This window comes from Humulus lupulus, chromosome 3 (genome assembly GCF_963169125.1).
Source record: "Humulus lupulus chromosome 3, drHumLupu1.1, whole genome shotgun sequence".
Lineage (NCBI taxonomy): Eukaryota > Viridiplantae > Streptophyta > Magnoliopsida > Rosales > Cannabaceae > Humulus > Humulus lupulus.
In genome coordinates this window covers 132,416,447-132,422,958 of record NC_084795.1, presented here as the reverse complement: position 1 = coordinate 132,422,958, position 6,512 = coordinate 132,416,447, and positions in this window count along the sequence as shown.

Here is a 6,512-nt window from a genome sequence, read left to right as displayed (position 1 = left end):
TCGTCTGTATTTTGACATTAGGGAGGGCCATGTTATTTGAGATCTGTGGAATGAGGTATAGAGCATGAATGTCATAGGGCAAGAGATGCAAATGACAGTATTTCCATTGGTGGAATTTAGTAAGGATAGATTCTCGATAATCAAAGCAGAAGAACCCCAGACAATTCTATGGCTTTTGGTTTTAACAGGAAGGGGCCTGATTTACAAGATAGTTGTCAGGACAGTGATGGGAACCAGTTAGGTTATTTAGTATGCACCTGAGGCAGGAGACGCCACCTAGAAGGATGTCAGGTGAGGGCACGAATTTTACATGAAATGATTTGATATGTTAGGATGGATTTCCCATGATTAGGGAATGGAAGACTGGAATGTTTTGTTGCATTCAGAGCCCAAGGCTAGCTCCTCGGATATGATTAGTTGACTGAATAGTTCACGTTTTTTGTTCTTTAACGAGCTAGAATAGTTCGGTGTTGAGAATTGTAACGCCCTACTACCTTAGAGCTGTTACTAAGTGAGTTTAAAATGTGCAATTAACTCGCTAAGCGAGGTTTTTAGAACAAAAGTGTGATTAAACAAAAAGTCAAGGCTGTAATCTTTGAAAGTACCCTATTTCATTGAAAATTCCAAGTGTCTAACATTTGGGATCCCAAAACTTGGTTTATAAAATATTTACAACTCAAAGAGGGTTTACAAATAATTAACCAACAAAATTATAGTTTAATACAGCCATTTCTTAAAATGCCCCCAACCAAAGCAGTCGGGCAAGCCAAACATGTACGCGCCGCTTCATGCTCTCCGTACTCATGACTGGTTGATTTTCTCTTTGCCCTTACCTGCAACACAGAGCACCTGTGAGCCGAAGCCCAGCAAGAAAACTCATACAGCACATAACATATGCATATTATATAATCAACATATCAGATAATCCACAGATAAACAGATAGTCCATCAGACTAAAAAAATACGTCCATGCCGTCCCAGAAGCATTACCAAAGACTAGGGTCTCGGTTCTCACCATAAGGATATCCCATGTATCCATTGAGGTCTCACCCTAACAATATGCACTCCATGTCTAAGTGTTATTCACAGCCCCACTGTCGTTCTCGACCCTTCATCGTTCTCGGCCCTTCGCCGTTCTCGGCTCCTTGCCGTTCCCGGCTCCTTTGCCGTTCATTCTACTATAATCACATATAGCATAACTCAAACAACAATCAAGCATATAATAATTCAATCAAGGCTACACCCTAACAATAATACAATCTAGGGCCGTGCCCTGCAACAACACTATGGGCCCATGCCCTGCTCTACGGGTACTACAGTTTTCTTACCCGTATCCCGAGCTTCACAATGCACCAAAGTCATGAGCACGGTCCTCTATCCCAAGCCTCTCCGAAAACCTAGTCACAACACATATAAAAAATCCATTAATTCTAACCAATCCAAAAACCACTTCCCGGGACCAATCCCACACTTTCGGGACCTCCAATTTCCCAAAACAATACAACGGAAACATCCCCCGAGCCCCCAGGGGAAAATGCCCAAAATTACAAAATCTCCCTGCCCAGAAATAGCCTAGCGCCATGGCGCCCACCAAGGAGGGCCGCGGTGCCCAGAAAATCCCCCAGCTCTTGATGCAGCCGTGCGCCGCGGCGCCCCTTCGCGAACCCATAATTTTTTGTTTTCCCCTGCATTTTCCCCGAGCCAAAACATCTCAAATCCAACCCAAACACATACCTAAACCCCAAAACCAATTTGAAACCTCAAATGAACCATCTAACAACCTATAGACACCAGCAAAAAGGTCAAACACACAATCACACCCAAAATCCACACTTTGGTTTCAAACTTCAGAAACTTAAACCAGTAGGCCAAAAAACTTAAACCAAAGCTTGAAAAACTTAAACCATGCTTCCAAATTCTTAAAACACATTAGATACGAAAACTCAAAAATGTTTAAAATTCTTACCTCAATCAATAATTCGACTTTGATCCCTCTCCAAACCCAGCTTCAAACCAAATCCTCTTGATTACCAAGCTGAATTCCCATACAAAACCAGCCACAACAATCTTTCAATTTTCATGCTTACTTTCTAAAATCAAATTTGAAACTTAGTAAAACAGGGGATAAACTCTTACCTCTGAACAAGCCTTAGCCTATACATGATTTTAGTTGCCTCAAGCCTCTTGATTCTCCTCCTAAGTTCCCAATTTTAGCTCCCTTCTTTTCTTCTTCTTACCCTTGGTTTTCCTTTTCCTTCTAGTTTCTCCTCCAATTTCAACAAGAGCAAAAATGTGACCAAGTGTTAGAACGTGAATCCTCTTTTCCCCAAGCTGAAGCTATCTAAACCTCTGCCAAAAGACTATTTTACCCCTCCATCAAAATCCTTTCCTAACTAAACCTCAAGGGCATTTTTGCCATTTCACATTTCATACAAATCTACCATTTTCTCATCTAAAATCTGTTACTCTTAATGGTCACCAATGGTCACTCAAGTTACTCAATCATCATTAACCATTAACCCACAAACTCAAATCATTAAATTCCCAAAATACCCCTAGGCTCCTCCCGAGCTGGGTATTTAATCCCGTTGTGACTTTTAAACTAATTAGCTCCCTAGGACCGTCTCGGCACGTGCATCACAATAATATCACCACTCACACGTGGTACTAATCATATAATACAATTATCACATTTATGCCCTCAGCGGGCTAAAATTACCATTTTACCCCTAACATACAAACGGAGCCCACATGCATATTTATTCCACCTAAACATGCATTCTAATCACATATTCATCTAAATTCATATATTAACATGTTAATTCACTTATTTCCCTCCAGGCACACTAATCAAGGTCCTAAACCTTATTAGCAAGTTGGGGTGTTACAAGAATGTCCCGGGAAGGATTCAGACATAGAGAATATGCCTCAAGGGTAATATATGAGGGACTAGAGATATTAGTAATTGTTGAGGAGGAATTATAATCTTTCGGAAGAAAAATTGGGATACAAGTAATAAAGGGGTTTGTAGTGAGAGCTAAATTGTTAAGAGACAACCATGGATTGTAGGGGATATCACTTGGGGAAAATATTAATTGGACTGGATGGAAATTGAGCTGACCAGTAGGAATTCAGATGGGTCTGCAAGGAACGATTGGGTATGCTTCAGGACTAGGCTACAGATTGGTTCGGTATCAGCGACATTATGAAAGATGGCAATGGTTTGACAGAGAGAATTACTGAAGCAATCGAAGAAGTTTGACCTCGGGGTGGATCAGACAAAGCATCATATTGTGGGAATTGTTGGTATCGTCTGTTAAGAATGAAGAGTTTAAATGCCCGGTTACAAGATAGGACAATGTCTTCAGGAATTGATCTACGATCTGGTTATTACCAGCTGAGGATCAAGGAAAGAGACATTTCAGGAATTACTACTTGTACCAAGTAGGGTGAGATGAATTGGTAACAAAGGTTCTTAATTGATTCAAGCATCAGCAACACAAGTATGCTCTATGAGCAGAAGATATAGGAACAGTATGGACAAGTCTCCTTCAGGGTTATTGGTTGTATGTTGGACTACTCTCCAGGTAGAAGTGGAATACAAACGACTACTACGCTGATGGTGTTGATACTAAGGAAGCAGGGTCATAGGTAAGGCTCCAAGAAGTGTCAGTTTTGATCTCGCCAGGGGTATTCAAGATAGTGCTACAAGAAGAGAAGGGGTCAAGTATGAAGAGGTTTGATCTGAAGCCACAGAGAAGCTTCTAAAGAACGTCTAAAAGATAGGGAGCACAATGAGGTCGGTAAACACATCGTCTACTACGTAAGTATCTTCGCAGGTAGTTACACTAGAGATCAGAAGGATAGTAAGACTTGAAGTTAGACTGAATGGATAGTGTCAAATTAGAAGTTCAGAAGACAAATTGAGAACTGATTAGCGCATGGTGATGTAAGAATATGCATGTTGGGGTTAAATACAGAAGGGTAGCATGAAGGACCTAACTTTTGATAAAGATGTGAACCGTGAGTGGTACATCACAGGTTGAGATCCGCCCAGGCACAGATTGACGCGAGGATGGATCGAGCCTCGCAGGAGGTAAAAGAATGGGAACATGGTCGATATACATGGAATATTGAATTGGCGGTGTGTGCATAGCGTAAGGTATTTGAGTGTTTGATCATTTGTATGAAAGATAACCTAGGGACCAAGATTTAGTGAAATATAATGGGTGGATGGTTGATATTATAAATCCTCGGCTGTACGAGGAGAGGATTTATATGGAGGTAGATCTCTTATTTGGGAGGTGTGTGTGTCACTTGAACAGAACACCACGGGCTATAGTGGAACAAACAAGGTAACGATTATGGTTGGAATAACATCGGTGTGTGGTGATGAACAGTTACGTATCCCTTTGGACAATAGAATCCAAAGTGATTGTCTTATGGAGATGGGGAAGAACCCTATGAATATAATACGAATTAAGGTTCAAGGGACGAATGAGTGGTCCGATGGGAGTTTGGCGTGGAGATGAGAATTCTAAGTGGATGTCGTTCCACCTCCTAGGGTGTGTTGTACCGGGAGGTTTGAGCGGGTGACAGAATTTAATATGCTTGGATATTGGAAAGTAAAGTGTTATAGTGGTGGATCATAGGAGTGGAGCACATTAGATTATGAGTAAAGTGATTGGACAGGGAAATTTATAACTTAGCTGAATGAGTTAATGTAACTTGGTTCAGGTGAACTAGTAATGGGGTAGAGCATTGGTAATGCTAAGCTGAAACCCCATAGTCTTCCAAGCTGTGGAAGGAACTAGAGAACGAAGAGAATAGAGTGGGAACCTTGAATTATTGGTTGATTGCAGATGGGATAGCAATCTGAAGACTTAACGGTTAATTAAGAGAGTATGCATTGAATGTGCAGATATTTGAGATATCCAGGAAGGTATAATCCTTTGATGGAACGGTCACAATGATGAATGTTGGAGTACAACTAAGGTGACACGGCACAGGACATGACAAGATAAAAAGTAAGGGGTACTGCTCTAAGTAAAGAAGTAAAGGGTAGTGAATACTACGGTTCAACATTAGTTCGGAAGAAAACCAAAGAGGTTGCTGGAATTCTTAAGGCAAGAGTATCTGCCTATTTGAAAGGAAATAAGAGCTTGAAAATTGTTAACTTTGGAATATAAAGTACCCAGATGAAAGATTTGTATCTGTCCAAGTAGTGCAGTAAAGAAGGGTATGATATTCTGGGAAAGAAAGGGGAGTTCTGACTCCCGATTCAATAGGAATTCTGAGGTTGTACCAAGGGTTAGGCCGGGGGCCTATAAGCTGATCTCACCCTAATAGGGGTGATGACTCATGAGTATTCTGGTATCGATGATAAGACAATAGAGCGACCGTTGATGAAATAAGCAGACCCCAGGGTTTCAGTAGATTTGATGTGCAAGCAAAGGTTAATGAAGGTATAATTCTCAGATAAGATCTTGTGGAACAAGATTGTTACTCACGTTTGAGTGTTATCGAAGAGTAAGAGTAAAGGCGTTGGACTTTGGGAATTATAATCAGAGGTACGAGGTTTACCATCTGATGTGTTCAAGTAAATTTTGAGGACGAAATTATTATAAGGAAGGGATAGTTGTAACGACCCAAAATTACTAATAAGGCTTAAGAGCCTTGATTAGTGTGCCAGGAGGGCATAATTGGAAGTTATGTGAATTAATGGTGAAGATGCATGATTATGTGATATGTATGATCCTATGATTATATGGATATGTGAAATGCATGTTTATGAGTATTAGATAAGCATGCGGGCCCTGTTTAGCTTGTAAGGGTATAATTGTAATTTTGGCCAGTGAGGGCATAAATGTGGTTATTTGTGATAACTGTTGAGACCACATTATTATGTGGATATATATTTGTAGCCTTCGGCACGAGGCGATCCTAGGAAGCAAGTAGCGGGAAAGTTACAACGGGACCCGGTACCTGACTCGGGGTGAGTCAAGGGGTATTTTGGGTAGTGGATATTTATTTGGGTTATTAAGTTGTGAAAATAGATAATTGGAGATATATTTGAGGTTAGGAAGCCTAGGTGGAAATACAGGGGAATTTAACCATTTTGACCTTGGGGACGTTTTCGGTACCCCAAGCCTCGAGATTGACTTGATTAATTAAGGATAGGTTAGATAATGCTGAGAAAATAGTATAATATGCCTAAACCGACTTTCTTTCTCTCTCTCTCTCTCTCTTTATCTCTCTAGGGAACCACAGAAACAAAGGATTTTTGGGCTGGAAACTCATGAATTTGAGCTAGGATTGAGGGGAGAATTTTAGTAGAAATTTGAAGGTTCAAACCAAGAGTTTAGGTAAGTATTGAATTGTGGTTTAGCTTATTAAATTCAATAGTTTTGGCTGGGTTCTAAGAGTTTTTGGGTTTTGAATTTAGAACTGAATTGAGGCTAAAGATTTGGGAAAGAGCTCAGCAATCTCTTGGAGGATTGGTAAGTTCCAAT